General features: G+C 27.1%; 1 protein-coding gene across 1 annotated transcript in view; it reads left to right on the forward strand.

Annotated features, from left to right (window-relative positions):
- Positions 1-8,949: 8,949 nt before the first annotated feature.
- LOC107453436 (bone morphogenetic protein 1) overlaps positions 8,950-20,259 on the forward strand; it is a 253,920-nt gene continuing 242,610 nt past the window's right edge. The window contains exon 1 of the mRNA XM_043049329.2: positions 8,950-9,360. The gene's annotated coding sequence lies outside the window, so the exon portion shown is untranslated. The remainder of the gene's footprint in view (positions 9,361-20,259) is intronic.

The following is a 20,259-nucleotide window of genomic DNA, read 5'->3' on the forward strand; positions in this document are numbered from 1 at the left end:
TTTTCTAGTGAGTTTTAAAATAGATGAAATAAATGTTTTTTATTTAAATATTATAATATTATGTTTAAAAAAGAATATGAAGAATTTTTAACCGAATTAACCATATCATCATTATGATTCCGTAGTATCATGAACTATGTTTGCTCGTAGTATGTTTGCACGTTTTTAAAACCGGTTTATACTTTATTTGCAAAGCATTTAAAGATTTGGAAAGATTCGATCAGCTTTCATTTGACTGAGAAACTCTTTGTACTGAAGAAAATACAAGCAACACTCATACTCAATGTTATTGACTATAGCTTAATATTCTCGAACTTATATATATATATATTTTTCTTTATCAAAGCACTTTGAAAAATAATATAATGATAAAATATCCAAGTCTGAACGCTTTCTAACTTATTCCAATGAATTAAAAATTTACAAATTGAGGGTATTTCTGAGATTTTATTTATAGTTTTGTATAAAAGGACAGTGTTTTTTGGAAATTTTTTCAAGAGTTTCGAAAATTAAATAATCATCATAAACTTGTTTATTCCAAAAATTATAAAAAATACCTTTGTAAAAATGATTTCAGAGTTTAACAAACAAAAAAAAAAAAAACAAAAAAAAATGCCGAAAGAAAACACTTATAAAATAATTTTTTTTAAAAATTGTTGATCTCTTAAAAATAAACGTTTTTAGAGAATTATGTCCCCTACCTTCATTGTGGTTGTAACTGTGCAAAAAAATCTAATCTTTTAACTAACTTTTATGGTTAAATGTTTACAGATGTTTATAGTTGCAAACGTTACAACAATTCCTGTTTCTTTTGCTGATACTGCAATTTAAAAATATAAAGTTTAAAAATTATTGCACCGAAATCTTTTCTCTAATGCTGTTTCATTAAAAACTTAGAAAAATTGGTTCAATTATAAACCCTAATGCCGGTCCCTTGAAGCAAGATATGGTGCAAATTAGCTACATTCTTAACCCTTTGACGCAAAATTTTTGCTAAACATATTTTAATACTTTTTTTCCTTATTTTGTATTAATTTAGGATAAAATAAGGGAAAAATATTATCTTAAACAATTTAATTTTTTATGGTTATGAAATATAACATAAGACATCGGTATATTTTTCTACGTTAACTGTAAACTCTTCCAAACATGGCTTAGATTCAAAACAATAATGTTTCAAGTTTGCACTTTCTTACAGTTATTTAAACAGTTATTCATTATTGGAATTTCTTTAATTTATAAAATCAGATTTTGATAAATTTTTGAATAGAAAAGAAAAAAAAGTTTTTTTTCAAACTACTTTTTCGAGTTTTATATTTTAGTACAAATGCAGCTCTGATTATCACATAGATTTTAGTTAGTAATTATTAGACTATATTTTATATTTAAAAAATACCAAAATATATTTTTGCTTCAAATTGGAGCTTCAGAAAGAAATACATTACATGGACCTTAGTGTCTCATGTGCGTTAAAGGGTTAAAAGTGGTAAAATTCAGAATTAGTAGCCATGAGTCATTTTTATTTTAATTTCGGATGTTGCCATATTTTGCTCTAGAAACATTTAACTAATTTTAACCCTCTCACTCACATAACATATAATATGACTTCTCAATTATCATGGCAGAACAATATAAAGCTAATCTACAGATTAGGTCTATGAATGGTGAATTTTCCAAAAAATGATTTTTCCCTTTTGCTTTTTTTGCAAAAAACTATCAGACTGTTAGACTGTTTTTAACAATTAAAAAATACCAAAATTGATTTTTGCTCGAAACTAGAGTGTGAGAAAAAAATATATAAATAAAGAGACACCGGTGTCCAATCTGCGTCAAAGGGTTAATAGTATGCAAATTTGAACCATATTTCTATTCATTTCAAACCATAGTTACGTGTAATCTATTTTAAGAAGTGCAATAATATTGTTCATTTTGGAATCATATTAAGGTTGCAGTAAAATCGAACCATATTGTGGTTCAACCCGTTAGAAAATTGTATTAATAATGTACAAATTTAATAGTTTGCGTTTCTTTATATTAAAAAATATTACATTTTCTTTTCACTACAAACATGCATGAATAACAGTATGTTCAATTGCACTAGTATGTTAACAATTACAATTAAAATGGTAACGGTGACAATTGCAGCAGTATGTTAGGTAAAGTTTTGAAACCAAATTTTAAGTAATGCAGATTTGGAATCAGATTCTCAGGTTTAAGAGTATATTGTGCTCAGTTGTCCGTTGAACTTACACCATTCTATCAAGTACTAAAGTAGTTTTGGTAGTAGAAATGAGGTTTTGTAAATCAATTCCTGATGTTTCTATACATTTGAAAAGTGATTTTTCCAAATTCACTAAATTGTCAATGAGCGTGTTAATTTATTGATGCACGGAGAAAAAAATGTGGTAAAATTAAAGTACTCCAAGGTGATAAAATTTTTGGTGAAAAAAACAAACAGACAAACTTGATTATGATTTTGATTCGATCCGATCATTTGTGTATAAAACCAAAATATACTGTATTTATACAATTCATTTGAAAATTTTTCCTTTCATAAGGAGACAGTTTACCGGAAATTCTGGTTTTTAATATGATAGCTATTATTACTACACGTTTAGTAAAAAATATGAAACTGAAAAGTAACTTTATCCGAGAAAATGGTTTTTATACCATTCTTTAAGGTATCATGATAAAATCACCAACTTTTACCATATTTATCTAATTGTATCACATATTAACCCACTGGTGGTTCTACGTGTAAAAAAAAAAAAAACGCATTTAAACTCCAGTCTTCTACAAATAGCAAAACCGGTTCTTCCATATTATTAGATAGGGAAATAGTGTATAGGGGAGAAACATTAAACCAGTTTTGGGCCATTTTTAAACCATCAGTGGGTTGAAAAACAATATTTTATCGCCAATTTTACCGAAATCATTACCAAAACACTTCAGTAAAAATTACCGAGATTTTTGGTATTCCCATTTATTCAGAAACATGGTAAAGTTTTCAATATTCTGGTAGTTTTGACCATACATTTTCTTCTCAGCTTTTCTTCAGAGGAGATAATGAATTTTTATTTGTGAACCAATTATATGTTAAAAATAATTTTTTTATAGAGATAGAATTTTTTCAAAAATCTTTTAATTTTATTATTTTGTAAAATAAGAGTTTTTTTCCAATGATTTGTTCATTTGCCAATATTTTTTACTAATTTCCAAAGTTTACTCAATACTTAAATTTTAATGAAAAAATTATTTTCACATAATTGTTTCAGCTACGATACTAATTAAGCTGTGATTAGGAACTAGTTTCCTGCAAACAAATAAACCTACAATAGTAAATAAAAATATTTAAAGGTTGTTCCCCCTTATTTAGAAATAACAGCATAAAATATCAGCCTTCATGTCTAGACGTTAAATTTTTCATCATCCTGAATAACATTATATAGTCAAAACTTTGACAAAAGAAAGTTTTTTCTGTGAATCTTCTGTTGTTACGAAGAAAAAAAACACTTAAAATATTCCATCCCTAATGAATTGAAATTTTATTTGAATGCTAAGTTCATGAAAACATTTAAACTGATGAAAACATTTGCATTATCAAATTCATCATACAATTTCTGTTTTGAACTAATTAATTTAGTGTAATTTATAATGAAATAAACAAATTACTCATTCAAGTGTTTTATCATCTTTATTTCTGAAGTTCATTTAAATAAAAGAAACAAATAAAATTAATTAATTCATTTCTTTTATTGGCGAAAATATCTAATATGATTTCATTTCACTGTAATAAGAAAATTATTCAGCTCCTGTTAAGGGATTAGGTTTGTAATGAGTGAGCATATAAAATTTACGCAGGATTTGAACTAAATTGAAAACACAATTTTTTTTATTTTCAAATTATAGAACGTTTTTAATAGCATTATACAGTACATAGCATATAACATACATAAAGTACATAGTTATGTATAGAATAGCACATTGGGCAAATGAGAGTCAAGGCTTTGCTGGCATGAAGCACATTTTTTATCGAAATTTTTTATTGCCATTATGCATAAATGTAGCTAAATTTTGTTAATGCTTCTTTGAATCTTTTATTTCAATCGACGAGGACTTGTTGACATAAATCTTTGACTTCAAATAACCCTATGGAAAGAAATCAAAAAGGGTTTAGTCAGATGTTCTAGAACAGTGGTTACCAACTGGCGGCCCGCGAAGCCTTTTTTTGAGGCCCGCGAGCTGAAATATATTAGTTGTCGTTTTTTTAGGACAATTTTGGTAAAACAAAACCTATATGGGATTAAAATATTTTTCTTTCTTTTGAAGAACCTAATTTCTTCGTTTCTGCAAAATTTAACATACCAATGGTGCAAAAAAATTTTTTTTTCAGGTTTTGCATCCAAGAAAATACTTATTCAAATACAAAAATAATCTTGTATGCTGTTCTTTTTATTTCGTTTATTTTTGTATTTAGTGAATATAATTTAGCATGTGCGTTTCAGAAATTTTCTCGAAAAATTCTCCCATTTAACTTTTTGAAACCACTCATTTTGGACGAAATTATTTACATTTGTAAATTTCAAAAAGCATGAAAGGGGGAACGAACATCATGTTTTACTTAAATTCCTTCAATTGAATATCGCATGAGCGGAAAACAAAATTAATTTCAGATGCTCTAGAGTTTTTTTTTTGTTGCTGCTATAATTCCTAATAAGTCGAAAAAAAGGTTAATTTATCACAGAATTAAATTTAAAAGAAAAAAATCTTGTCACTAAGTTTTTGATTAAGAAAAGATTCAAAATGATACATAACAAGCAATATTTGTCATGCTTGTTATTTTGCTTTTTAATATTAAAAAAATTTGATAAAAATCTGACAGTAATATTTAATGTTCCCTCAAACGTAGAAGAGTCCTAGGTAAAATTTTGATAAAGTTGCGGCCCTCCATTTGACTGGTGTTCCTAATTGCAGCCCCCGGTCACATGTAAGTTGGAAACCCCTATTCTAGAAGGTCAATTTTGATCGCCGGCAAAAGAGAATATATGACAGGGAAACGTCTCATGCAATAATTGGATTGATTCCCTCACTTATGACATATTGCACCGTCCTGTTGAAACCACTTGTTGTCCAATACACGTTGGAAACATATTGAAACATCCATGTATTGGGCAGCCAGTATGTTTAGCGTCCTCAATTGATCACGTCTCCTTAAATTTTTCAATAATTCACATCATAGTTGGTGAAGTTAATATTTTGATCCTATTTTGTACGAAATTTGCGTACTGTAGCAATCGAACTTTCATTATTTTTGAAATATTGTTCAACAATGAAAACGCTTTGTTCTTTCGTGTAGTGCTGCCAAACTGAATTGTTTTTTGGTTGCCATCACTAAATTAATGTATTTTCAATTTAATTCAAATCTTGTGTAAATTTTGGGACACCCTTTCCTTCTATCTGATTTGTTAGAAATACAAATAAACTTAAATTCTTGTGTAGTATTAAAATAAATTATAATCTTGTGCGTAATTAAAATTAAATACATTCTTGTGCGTATATCAACTAAAATTTTATTTAAATAAATTAAAAATTTCTTAAAAAAAGTTTGCAAGGAAATGTTTTAAAATTTTACTAATAATGGTTCATTTTTTGACTTAAATTTGACCAAAACATAGTATTTCTTTATTTACAGTGTTGGATTTTGTTCTTTTATAGCCGTTTCTCATTAAGAAATTGCTAGAAATCACTTCCATTTTTATTTTTAAATTTTGAAATTGTGCAGAAGTGCCTGGAAAACAAGTATACTTGTGTTCTTTTTCCCGAATAATAATTTTTTTACCCCTTAACAATCAATTAATTTTCAAGAAAACGGTCATAAAAGTGCCTATTTTTTTGGCTTTTGTATTTGTATTACGTATATGATTAGTGCTGCAAATAATTTAAAATAAGCTAACTATCTACAATTACTTTAAAAATATCCTGGTATTGCCATCAGGTGTGTAAAATGAGAAATAAAATTTTTTCCGGGCAAAAGAAATGAATTAGTTTTATTCTTATTGGCGCGTTACTACTGAACACTCCATCCCGTCAATATCACGGGAGCGAGAAATAGCNTTCTCTGGTGGTTGCAGCAGACAAACCTCAATTTTCTCATTGAATATTTTGTGTGCAACTATGTAAGTTTTAATACAAACTTTTTTGAAGTTTTATACCTTAACAATTAGATATTCACAATAGATTAGCAATAGATTAATAATAGATTAGAATTCTGTTGCACATTAATTGTTTAATACATAGGTGCACATTAAAGTTATTGTAGCCCACATTTTTATTATTTATTTAACATTTTTAAAAATATTATTAATAACAATTAAATATTTTAAAAAATCTATTTCTTATTTTAATTTGTAATTCAATACTTTTGTTTTGTACAACTTGGTAAAAATCTAACAGTAATATTTAATGTTCCTTCAAACATAAAAGAGTCCTACATAAAATTTTGATAAAGTTGCTGCCCGCCAATTGATTTGCGCTTTTAATTGTGGTCCCCGGCCTCATGTAAGTTGGAAACTCCTGTTCTAGAAGGTCAATTCTGATAGCCAGAAAAAGAGAATAGATGACAGGGAAACGTCTCATGCAATAATTGGATTTATTCCCCAGCTGTATGGCATATTGCACCGTCCTGTTGAAACCACATGTTGTTCAATACACGTTGGAAACATATTGAAACATCCATGTATTGGGCAGCCAGTATGTTTAGTTTCCTCAATTGATCCAGTCTCCGTAAATTTTTCAATAATTCACGTCATAGTTTGATCATATTTTGTACGAAATTTGTGTACTGTAGCAACTGAACTTTCATTATTTTTGAAATATTGTTCAACAATGAAAACTCGTTGTTCTTTCGTGTAATGCTGTCAAACCGAATTGTTTTTCGGTTGCCATCATTAAATTAATGAATTTTCAATTTAACTTGTAAATTTTGGGACACCCTTTCTTTCTATCTGATTTGTTAGAAATACAAATAAACTTAAATTCTTGTGTAGCATTAAAATAAATAATATTCTTGTGCGTAATTAAAATTAAATACATTCTTTTGTGTGTATATCAACTGAAATTTTATTTAAATAAGTAAAAGAAATCTTAAAACCAGTTTGCAAAGAAATGTTTTAAAATTTTACTAATAATGGCTCATTTTTTGACTTAAATTTGACCAAAACATACCATTTCATTATCTAGTGTTGTGTTTTGTTCTTTTATATATTACTCAAAGTCGTTTCATATTAAGACATTTCAAGAAATCACATCCATTTTCTATATTTTGAAATTGTGCAGAAGTGCCTAGAAAAAAAAGTATATTAGTGTTCTTTTTCCAGAATTATATTTTTTCAACAAGTTAATATAATTAATTAATTTTTAGAACATCAGAATTTATTTGCTGCAATATCTAACTTTATTTGTTGAATAAAATTAAAAAATAATTTATCTCACTAAATTTTATTTAATATTTTAAACGAAAAGGTTTGAGATTATTTTGAATCAATCGTGAGATTCAATTCAACTAATTGTCCTTTTATTCTAAATTAAATGTTCTAATATTGTTTTGTGGTTTCGATAATAAATAATTGTGTTTTATGGCTTAACCTGTTTGTTATTATTAAACCAGTACAAGTTGGTGGGAAAGCTTAACGGAGAAGTTCACTTCTAATGGGCTCAAAATATGAGCGTATTTCTTTTGGCAAAAATTTCATAATGGCATATCATTCCGATTCTTTGGTTAATTACGATAAAACGCTCGTTAAAAAACTTAGATTTGTGATGCACTAAATAAGTTGTCTATGCTCCCTGATTCACAGCTTCTCTTTTGCTTCGACTATCTTTGCCTTCTTTCCTTAAATCGCTGGAATAAACTCTTCCGGTTCGCTTGAGGCTCACTTCCCACCCGCCAACTTGTGGTTGCATAATACTTACTACAGTAACTTTTTCAAACATTTTAGTGACGATAGTGTTGAGAAAAATTTTAGCTTAAATGGAGTTAGTTTAAGAAACTGCAATTTTCTTACACTATTTCATATTCTTCTGTTTTTTAAAATTATTATTGTCATTTTAATTGAAATATTTAAATTAAATATGTTGCAGATTAGAACATAGTTAAATTAGAATTTTTTTTGTAAAAAAAAGATCGAATCTGTCCTTTCTTTTTTTAGAAAAATAAATTTCATGTATTTTCTAAAATACGATGATCTGAGATTTAGATTAAAAGTGGGTGTAGTTGAATTTTTCTGTTTAATGGTGTCCTTTAGATTAGTAATAAAAACTTTTTTTAAAGACAAAAATCACATAAATAAATTTATTAAACATAATCAAACGAACAATAAACACTGAAATGAGATATCAATTTTATACGTGAACGTAATTTTATCATAAAGAAGTCATAGATTTTTTCCTCAACTTTTTTTTTCATTTATTTAATAGCTACAAAAGTTTCAAACAAGAAAAATTAACTTTTCTTTGAAAGAGATTGTTCCGAAATAAATCTCTTTAACCTTAAGCCACTTTAGAAGCAAACACAATAAATGGATTTCCCAATGAAAATCCTATTTGCTTGACCAAACCATTATTTTAAAAAGTGACACATCAATTTATTCTGAGTTAGAAAAATTGTTCCACTGGGGTTCCACTTCCACTTTTATCGGGACGGCAAACCTTTATCATCCCTTTCAGAATTTTTATTATTTGTTTCTGTTCTAAAACACGCAGAATATGGTGGAACGGAAAAATATTTATTCCACCCAGGGATGACATCATCCTAATCACTTTATTTAATAAGTAGATATTCGTCTGCAACTTCCATTATGGTCCGACCCCCCAGGGGAAGACTGTGGGGCGGCAAAAAAATATAAATAACAAAAACTATGCATATCCATCTCAACGGAGTGTCCATTCTCTGCTCTCGCTGTTCCCTCTCTATGGATGACGTCACAGAATCACTGTTGCCACTTTGGAGCGTAGAAGTCGAAGCAGAGCCAGTCTTCCAGTAGCGATCGCACGCAAGGGAGAACAGTATCGTCTGCTGAGTGGTGGTCCGAGTTGTGATGTGCGTTTCCTGACTGTTCTTAGTTTCGTTTGGAATTAGTTTTCGAATTTTTTGTTTTATTTAAACTGATTTTAATTGTTCTTTTTTCAAGTGATAATCAAGTTTAAAATTCTATTTTTAGTACTGATAATTTATTTATTTTCTCCTCTATGATAAAAAAGAATAAACAAAATAAAGTTAAGGTCGTTATTCCAAGTTCCGCTTCCCCTTCCGCAACGATAAGTTTTGTCTTATGAGGAGCTGCTAAAGTGTTAATTACGGAGGTAAGATATTTCCTTTGTCATGTGCCATCCTTCTCTTTTTATTTATAACTCTTTTTTAATATCTTCATCCGCTGAACAGCATGGTTAAATGAAGTTTACTTTATTCCAGTTTATTTTTATTTCATTCCAAAATGTTATAAAATAACTAATTAAGAAATTTTTAATGCGCGGTAACTGCATAAAATTTAGGAAAACTCTCTAAATTAAAATGAAATATAACAGATTATTATTTTTTATTACGAACTGAAATTGAGAAAATGTTTTATATAACGTTTAATTTAATTGCCTTGATTTTTTTATTCTGAATTTAATACGTAGATATGAAATATTTTATTATTCAAATTGTATTTTACGATGAGTCAAAATTTTTAAAAATGTTCATTTAAAAAAAAGCTGTTTGAAAGAAAATAACGAAACCTAAACATTCCAGGAATTCTCGCAGAAATCTATTGTAAGAGCGAAACTGGAACTAAATGATTTTATAAATGTTTTTTTCTTCCTAAAAACTTCTTTCAGAAGATATTTATTATTGACTCTTTATTTGGGTAAATATAATTTTAGATCTCTTATTTTTAAGACCTAAAAATGTTATTATTGTGATTATTTTTTTTCCATGTAAATAAGTTTCCTTAGAATAAAAACCTTTAATAATGTAGTATGAAAGCTTAGTAATAATACAAAAGAATAATCTTAAAGAAATTCTTTTGAGAAAGGCACGATTTCTACACAAATATAAAATGTTATGTGGATTATGCGTATTTTTGGACCAAAAAAAATTAAAACTGAAACAATAAAATAAATTTAAAAACGTTCTATCTGGTAAAAATATTTTTCAGTAAAGAGAGTTGTTGTAGAATTAATATTTCTAAAAAGAATTGTGATAAATTCTGAAAGAATAACGATCACACACTGAAGTGTCTGTATCATATTAATTATTACTGTAGAATAAGTTTTTACAAAAAGGGACTTAATGTATATTATTTTATTAAAAAAATGGTTAAACTGATCCTGTGTGCTGAATTTTATACTTCAAAAAAAATTTTGACACAGCATATTGAGTTACTTCATGAGAAAAACGTTGTTCTACAACAGCATTTCCATGCCTTGGTTACTATTTACATATGTGAGTTGTGATGATCGAATTATTTTTTGACAATTTGAGAGGGGACCCCCCTCATTTTTTGACCCCCCCCCTATGAAATATGATGAAAATTTGCTGGATGGTGGCGAAATACATGTGAATTTGCTTTACGTTCTATAAAAATAAAGATTCGTTTACTTAAATATTGCAAGAAAAGTTGAAATTAAAAACTTAAAGAGTGCTATTGAAGTTTGCACAGTAATTTTGCACTTTTCATTTCAGTTTTCTAAAAAATTCCAGAAAAATTATTCAAATATAACTTTGAAAAATATTAATGTTAATAACATATGTGGCATTATTATACTGTATTTTTAATATGGCAGAGCGAATACGCCCGTTTCTTTCTAATAATTAATTGTACAAGTCGTACCATTTTATATTAAAAGTCTATGCAAATTATGGGATGTTCATCTTTTAAATAAATTCTATGATCCGATGTTAAACTGAGTTGATAAATTTCTGATTTAAAAAAAAGTTTCGTTTTGTAAAAAGTTTATCTTCATTTTTAAAAGTTAAGGCACTCGAAAGAACTCTGCTTTTTTATTGTTTGGAAAATTGTTAGAAAATTGAAACCAAAATTTAACACACGCCATCGCAAAAAAACAGAATAGCGTCAATCTTTACATATAGATGACAACAAATTAGCTTTATGATAAATCTTTTATTTGCATTTTTAATTATCATTTTCAAGATTTATCAAAAGCTCTGTGGGAAAAAGTACTAAGAGACATTAAAGTGAGGTTAAATACGATAGCATTGAAAATACATGTTGCCAACAACAGCAGGAAACTTTTTATAAAACATCGTTTCTCATTAAAAATAACCATTTTCGTCAGGCTCATCAGTTACTATTCTAAACTTAAGTGTTTTTAAGTATAGAATTTTGAGTACTTTTAGAATATTACTTAGCATATGTGTCTAAACAATTACAAAGTTACTGCTTTCTTCTCATCAGTATGCACTATTGTTCTTTTGAAAAGATTTTATTATTCGTCCCATTATTTTTGCATGCTTAAAAGCATCATAAATCAAAACATCTCCTTTAAAATTATTCCTATCTTAATAATTCGTCAGAAAACAGCAATTTAATTCACATGAATGCTCCTTACTAAAATTTATATTATAATTAAAATATCGTTTGCAAAAATTTAAATTATGATTAAAATATCGTTTGCGCGAATTTAAAACAAAACATAGTCTCCTATAAATTATGTCGTTTTAACTATTTATTTATTTTTGAAGTTTCAGTAGAGCATTCATCTTACAAATTGTAAGCATTAAATTCCTTTGCCAGCTTTAGCAAACAAAACAAAATTACGGTGAGCAAAGCATGAATATTTATAACTTGTTTCAACGCACAATATTATTTATTACCTCGATAAATTTAGCTAACGATCCTCTCAAGAAAATGGATGATTTGAAGAACATCTTTTTCTTTTCAAAACATGCTTTTCATCTCTCTATATTGCTTAATTTAGGGGAAAGGAATTATTATGCAGTAACAGTTTAAGCTCACTTTAGATTGATTAAACGCCATCATCTGTCCTGTTACTAGAATTCTTTTCACAAATTTGATTTATTAATTAAACGTAAGGTGATATGAGTAATTTAATTATTATGTTAAGTTTATTTAGCACTTCTTGAATTTTATTCTTGAGAATAATGTAGTAATTTTACAATAATTTTATCTATTGCAAGCTTCTTGAAAATAAAAATAAAAAGGAAAAGAAACTATGCGTTTTTCAAATCTACAGAATTATATATTTTTTCTTTGTATTCGTTCTAGTGGGATAGCTATAAAATTGGACTTTATACTTAGCGCAATTTGTAAATATTCGATAAAAAATTTCAAAAACTAAATTAATTTCTTTAATTAAAAATAAATTTGATTGCTTCAATTTACGCTCTAGGACTCAATCTTAAGGGCTCAAAGGGGTGACCTCAAATACGTTAATAAAAACAGAAAATATTTTAAGTTACAAAATCAGACACAAAAACGTACTTTCGCTGAGTAAACATACTTCTTTTTCCGACGGATTCGGATTTCTGACACCCAAAATACAGGGCGTAGCCGCAATCTGGGAAATATGGACCCCATTGTTTTGTCAGGAGAGCGATATAAAGTTCAGATCCTTTAATGTTAATTTTACTTTTTGTGTGTTTCGCCATATCACGAGAACTTTTCAAGCTAATTAAAAAAAATTTGCACACAATTATAAACTTTGTTTGTCCAAAAATAATTCCACGCAAAAGATAAATTTTAAAAATAATTAGTATTTTTTATTATTTTTTTAATAATATTTGAAATAATTTTGAGTTGTAAAGTATATATTTTTTGCATCTTCTTAAAGTAGGTAATTTTACACGGTAAAATACATAATTTGAGCAAAATTGGTCGATTAGTTCCTGAGAAATCGAATTTTGAGAAAGTTGTAGAGTTAAAATTTGATTTCTCAGGAACTATTCAACCTAAAATAATAAATATTTAATTAAATTTATCTATTGGTCTATTGAGATCACATGTTTTGATTTGGCCTTTGGTCTGTTGGTCAAGAGAGTGTTCAAAAGTTTGGAACCTTTAATGTTAATTTTATTTTTTGCGTATTTCGTTATATCTTGGAAATCTTTCATTATATCTTGAAAGACATAAATTTTTTTTACGTAATTTTAGAGTATGTAATTTTACATAACAAAATGCGAAATTTGAACAGAATCGGTCTAATAGTTAATGAGAAATCTAATTTTAAATATCTGGCTTTTTTGAAATTCAATTTCTCGGGAGCTATTTGGCAGATTTTACGCGAATTTTCTATTTTGTCATGCAAAATTATATGCTTTAAAATGATGCAAAAAATTGTATACCTTACTGTTCAAAATTTTTTTGACCATTATTAAATAAGATAATAAAAAGATTCACTAAATGTTATTTTTTTGCATGGAATTATTTTTGGAGAAACGAATTTTATAATTGTATTCAAAAACTTTTCTAATTCGCTTAAAAAGTTCTCCTGATATAACGAAATACGCAGAAAGAAAAATTAATATTTAGGGACCTAAACTTGGAATTGCTCTCCTGAATAAACTATAGGGACCACATTTCCCAGATTGCGGCTCCCCGCTATATTTTGGAGGTCAGAAATCTGAGAACACCGAAAAAAAAAGGATGTTTATTCGGAGAAGGTACGTTTTTTGTGTTTGATCGTCTGCACTTATTGATTAGCATTTTTAAAGTCACACCCTTAAACCATTGAAATTGAGTTCTAGAACGTCAAGATCCGATCATTAGATTAAAAGTTATTTAGGGTGGTCTGTGTTTTATTCTTTTCCGCTTCTTTTTTTTTCTTGTTTTTTTTTTTTTTAATTTTCCACAATTTAAATGGGAGGTCAGATGGCGATTTGGTATTAATGATAAGAAATAGTTTATGAAATTGGAAAAAGAAACGAAAAAAAAAAAGAAAAACGCCGATAACGAATTCGAAAACATTCCTGCAAAATTGAAAATATTTATCTGAATTTAATTAAATTCTATATTGCGAATCGTATTTCGCAAAATCTCATGAGATTTCGAAAACATTTAAATTAAAAATATTTTATCAATGCCTCCATCTTCGCCGTTTGTCGCTGTTATCGGAAAGTTTCTACCTCGATTACGTCTTATTTACTTTCTCTCTTTCCGTCTGTATCACGAAGTTGATTTCCAAGCTAGCTTTTACGCAAGTGCAATTTGATATATTTTTATTATAGAAGGAAATAGGTGAATTTCGATCTGTTATTATTGGTGTTCCTAAGAGTTGGAATGCGTTGCCTTCACTGAAATTTTACGCAACTTTCGTACTTAGAAATGTTTATTGTACGCAAAATAATACAAGTTGTTTTGCTTATAAGTATTTTGAAAAGGAAGAGCTTATTTCGACCTCTTTTGTAACAGCTTTTATATTCGCATCAAGGGAGAGAAAACTATTTTAGGTTGTGCTGTCATAGATGTCGTAAGCATCAAAGGATAAACATGCATTTTAAACAGAGTAGCAAACTTATACTTAAATGTAACAGTAATAAAAATATAGAATACTACAATAAAATATTTTAGGTAAGTGTCGTAAGCATCAAAGGATAAACAGATATTATTAATAGGTGTGTCAAGCTTATACTTAAATATAACAGTGTCCCTAAACTTGAACTTGGAATAATGAAAGTAAAATATAATTAATACTGATTTACAAAATTCGATTTGTTTATAGTATATTTAAGTGCAATTAATAATTTAAGTATGATCTTTGTGAATAATGCCTTGAAAAATAATTCAAATCAGGACAGCTTAATTCGTAAATACTAGTCTTCAAAGCTCACTTACCTACTGTAGGCTTAACACATTTAAGCAATTTGCACAGTACGAATGTACGAACTTATGCAGAAAGTTGCGATCAGAACTTCATTGAGTATCTTTCGTACAGTGTGCAGCTTCTTAAAATGTTAGCTAAGAAAAACAATTATTTTAAAAACTCTCAGAATATGGTGAAATTAATCGTGTTTCTGACTCTACGAGAACACAAAAAAGCTTGGTAATTTTTATCGAAGTACTTTGGTAATTATTTTGGTAAAATTAGCAATAAGATATTGATTTATAATATGTGATAAAATTTGGTAAATTTTGGTAATTTTATATATATTCTTGCTCAAAATGATTTTTGAAAATATTTTAATATAATATTCTTTATAATAGATTGTTATTGTCTTATTCAATATGAAAACTTAGTATTCTTAGTTTTCATAATCTCTTAAAATATTAAAATATAATGTATGTGATAGGTGTTTTCTTCTCAAATATAAAATCTTTATATTCTTGATAATTATTATGTTTTCTTAAATATTAAAAAGTTCGTATTCTAATATAGTTATTAATAGCATTATTTGCAGTATTTTCAAGCCATTGTAGTACAGAAGCTGACAAATGAGAGAAATTTTAAAAAAAAATGATTCTGTTAAATATAACTGAAAAACTCATCCTGTACACCGAAAAAAAAGTGGTTATAATTACCCGAATATGGTAAAATGTAATATTTCTGGCTCTATGGGAACCGAAAAAAACTCGGTAATTTTTATCAAAGTGCTTTGGTAATGATTATGGTAAACAATAAAACATGGTTTTATAATATGTGGTAAAATTTGATGATTTTATCATGATATCTTACAGCATGATATAGAAACAATTTATTCGATTAAACTTGCTTTAAATTTTGTATTTTCTACTAAATTTTTGATAAGAAAAAACTATCATTTTTAACACCAGAATTTCCAGTGAGCCGTTATCATACGAACGATTAGGAATCGATGGTTTAAATACCACATATTTTGATTTTATAAAGCTAACTTAATTTTTTTATTGGATTTGTCTTAACGATGCCTTACGGAAATTTACCACAATTTTTTCTCCGTGTAGTATTAAAAGTTCAATTTAATCTAAATTCACATAAATATAATATTTCTGCTAACCATGCATAAACTATGCCAGAAATAAATTAATAACTACCGAAGATAAATTTTATTGACTTTTATACAAAATCTATTTAGAGTTTATTTTCTCTTAAAAAATTCCATTTTCAACAAAAATTTCATTAATAATTATTTTAAAAGTTGAATTATACAGAAGAGGTCAAAATATGTATTTATCAGGTCAAAATAGCAATCTGAATATGAGAGTTTGGTTAGAGGAAACTCACGTCATACAAAAGCAATTAATCATATTTAGAGCTGGATGATGTAGAGTAAAGAAAATTATTCTATTCAATAAATAAATAGCGTCTGGTATCGCAAAGGTATGAAGTTAAAAGAAAAATAATATGGGGAAGGAAAGTACATTAAGATGGTGAAAAATATTCAAGCTTTTATATTCTGTTCTTAAATATTTTTAGAATGATATAAGAAAATTTGGATGAATATAAAATATATTATGGAATTTTAATTATAATTGTCGCATTCTTAATATAATGATATGTTGAAANAAAAAAAAAAAAAAAAAAAAAAAAAAAAAAAAAAAAAAAAAAAAAAAAAACTGAAGATTCTTTTAAATATAACTAAAAAACTCAGCTTGTACACCGAAAAAAAGTGGTTATAATTACCCGAATATGGTAAAATTTAATATTTCTGGCTCTACGGGGACCTAAAAAAACTCGGTAATTTTTATCAAAGTGCTTTGATAATGATTGTGGTAAAATAAACAATAAAACATGATCTTACAATATGCGGTAAAATTTGATGATTTTATCATGATATCTTAGAGCATGCCATAGAAACAATTTATTCGGTTAAATTTGCTTTAAATTTTGTATTTTCTACTATATTTTTGGTAAGAAAAAACTATCATTTTGAACACCAGAATTTCCAGTGAGCCGTTACCATATGAACGATAACGAATCGATGGTTTAAATACCACATATTTTGATTTTATGAAGCTAACTTTAATTCTTATGATTCGATTTGTCTCACCGATACAGTAGTATTAAAAGTTCAATTTTATCTAAATTCACATAAATACAAAATTTTTGCTAATTATGCATAACCTATGCTGGAAATAAATTAATAACTACCAACGATAAATTTTATTGACTTTTATACAAAGTTTATTTTCTCTTAAAAAATTTCATTTTCAACAAAAATTTTATGAATAATTATTTTAAAAGTAGAATTATACAGAAGAGGTCAAAATATGTATTTATCAGGTCAAAATAGCAATCTCAATATGAGAGTTTGGTTAGAGGAAACTCACGTCATACAAAAGCAATTAATCATATTTAGAGCTGGATGATGTAGAGTAAAGAAAATTATTCTATTCAATAAATAAATAGTGTCTGGTATCGCAAAGGTATGAAGTTAAAAGAAAAATAATATGGGGAAGGAAAGTACATTAAGATGGTGAAAAAATATTCAAGCTTTTATATTTTGTTCTTAAATATTTTTAGAATGATATAAGAAAATTTGGATGAATATAAAATATATTGTGGAATTTTAATTATAATTGTCGCATTTTTAATTTAATGATATGTTAAAAATCATAGTAATAGTTTGAAAATGTTTAATATAAATTATTTTGTGTCCTAAAAGTTTTAATTTTTGTAATGTTAATAACTCATTTAACTTAAATATTTATTATAAATATTAGTATTTTTATTTCAATGTAAATCAATATTTCTAACTATGGAAAAAGTTAATTAATTAAGAGATTGGTAAATCCCAAATGTATTTAATAATTAAAATTTCGCTCGTAAAAAATATTTAGTTAAAGTTATTAAATTCCAAACAATGTACTACAACATAAACTTTAAAAGTGGAATGCATTTATAAAGCAATTATCTCAAGATTGAAGTTTCTAAGACATTGTTTTTTTGTCTTAAAATTTTGTTACGAAATTTACTTCTTTTGAGTAATAAAAGAACAAACTGCTAAATCAATTACTTATCAAAATCAAGAATATGAAATTAATTTGAAATTCAATATAAGACAATCTAGATCCTTACTAGATCCTACTACTACTACCTTTAGACCACTTACTACCACTAATAATAGCAATAATAACAATTACAGCAACACTACACAGCCCTATACTTGATTGTTTCGGATCTTACTAGTCATCAATTGTTACCGTTAAGCCAAGACAGTTGTGGCAGGTACGTTAAGTTCAAACATAAATGTGGGGAAATCACTTCATGTTCACTTGGAGGCATTTTTTATTAAACGATACATCACAATAAAATTAGTATGAAAGGGCTCAAACTATAAATAATTAAGGATAAAATTACGGTAAAAAGAAGCGGCACTTTTGGTGCATCATCCCTAAAATCCTACACAGCTATGAGGGAATAGTTAGAAAAACATTGTAACCTGAAACTTTTACGAATTACAGTTACCTATAGTGCATAATTATATAGCATTTATTCATTTTTGATAAGTAAAATTGCAAAGCCAGATATCTTTTAAGATCTACTAATTTGTGCTTGATGTTCATAACAATGGGGAAAATTCTGGAGTTATTTGCTATTTAATACACTGTTTTTTCTAAATTTTTAATTTATTTATTTTTTTATTTAAAAAAAAAACTATTTACGTACTAGATAAAATTTGAATTTTAACTGAATAATAGCAGGACTCATTTCTACTACATAACAGCTCACTATACATCGTAAAAAAATCCCTATGAAAGTACAGACAAAGGCCGGCAGCAAGCAATCCAGGTCTTTTTTTACATATTTCAATATTTTTTTATTTATTTCATTGGTAAATAGCCACACATTCGGTGTGGTGGTTAAAGTATTCAATAAGCACAGCTTCTTCATTAATTCAGTCTTCTGTGTTTGTATCTGATCCATTTGCCTGCAATATGCCTGATCAATTTGCATCGATTGCCGATCTTAGTGGTTTGGTATTTAAAGTATATCATGTGCAATATTATAAAGAGATAATTAATATTTTATACAAATACAATTTTTCATTTTTTTGATTGTGGGTTTGCTCTGCGAATTGTAAAATTGCATAGATATTCAGACAAATTATTCATAACTAAAAACAGTTTGATTTAGAGCAAAGAAAGGAAGAGAAAGAAACCTTCATAATTTTGAAAAAACACATGATGCCGTGGGAAGAAAAACATAATCTAGTTGTCAATGGTAAAACAAAGCTTCATAAAACAAACAATTCAATCATAAAACACCTATTTGCAGTGAATGTGTCAACTGAATTTGTAATGTTTTATCCTTCATTGAAATACGACCAATTGTCAGTGTTATTCTTAGCTTGTATAGTTTTTTTCCGAAAGTAACAAACGCGCTCGAGATCTATCACTTTACTTGGACTTAACAATAATTTATGACAAATAAATAAAACTCTCCCAAAAAGAATATTTTTTGAAAAGCAGTGAAATGAATTTCTATGAAATGAGTAAATTGTCTTACACTGAAATTAATTTGATTTCATAATTCAAAGCAGCGTTGTCAGCGTTATTTCTTGTTTGCGTTATATTTTCAAAAGTAACGGATGCAATCGAAATGTATCAATTTATAGAGATTGAACAATAATTAATAAGAAAAAAAATTATAAAATAAATTATCTGTTACTTTGAAAAACAGTAAAGGGAACTTCTATGAAGAGAGCATAGTGTCTTTTACCGAAGTGTCTTTTACCAATTTGAAATAAAATTTTATAATTCAACAACGATTACCAGTATTATTCTTAGCTCGTATTCGTATTCTTTAAAAAGTAACGAAATCAATCAAGATCTATCAATTTATATAGATTGAACAGTAATTAATAGGAAAAATTATAATATAAATTATCTGTTACTTTGAAAAACAGTAAAGGGAACTTCTATGAGAAGAGCAAAGTGTCTTTTACCGAAATTATATATTTTGAAATACAATTTTATAATTCAACAATGATTGTCAGCATTATTTTTTAGCTCGTATTAGTATATTCCTTAAAAAGTAACGAAAACAATCAAGATCTATCAATTTATATAGAATGAACAATAATTAATAGGAAAAATTATAATATAAATTATGTGTTACTTTGAAAAACAGTAAAGGGAACTTCTATGAAGAGAGCAAAGTGTCTTTAACCGAAGTTTTCAATTTGAAATACAGTTTTATAATTCAACAACGATTATCAGTATTATTCTTAGCTCGTAGTAGTATTCTTTAAAAAGTAACAAAAACAATCAAGTCCTATCAATTCATATAGAATGAACTATAATTAATAGGAAAGATTATAAT

This window comes from Parasteatoda tepidariorum, chromosome 6 (assembly GCF_043381705.1).
Source record: "Parasteatoda tepidariorum isolate YZ-2023 chromosome 6, CAS_Ptep_4.0, whole genome shotgun sequence".
NCBI lineage: Eukaryota > Metazoa > Arthropoda > Arachnida > Araneae > Theridiidae > Parasteatoda > Parasteatoda tepidariorum.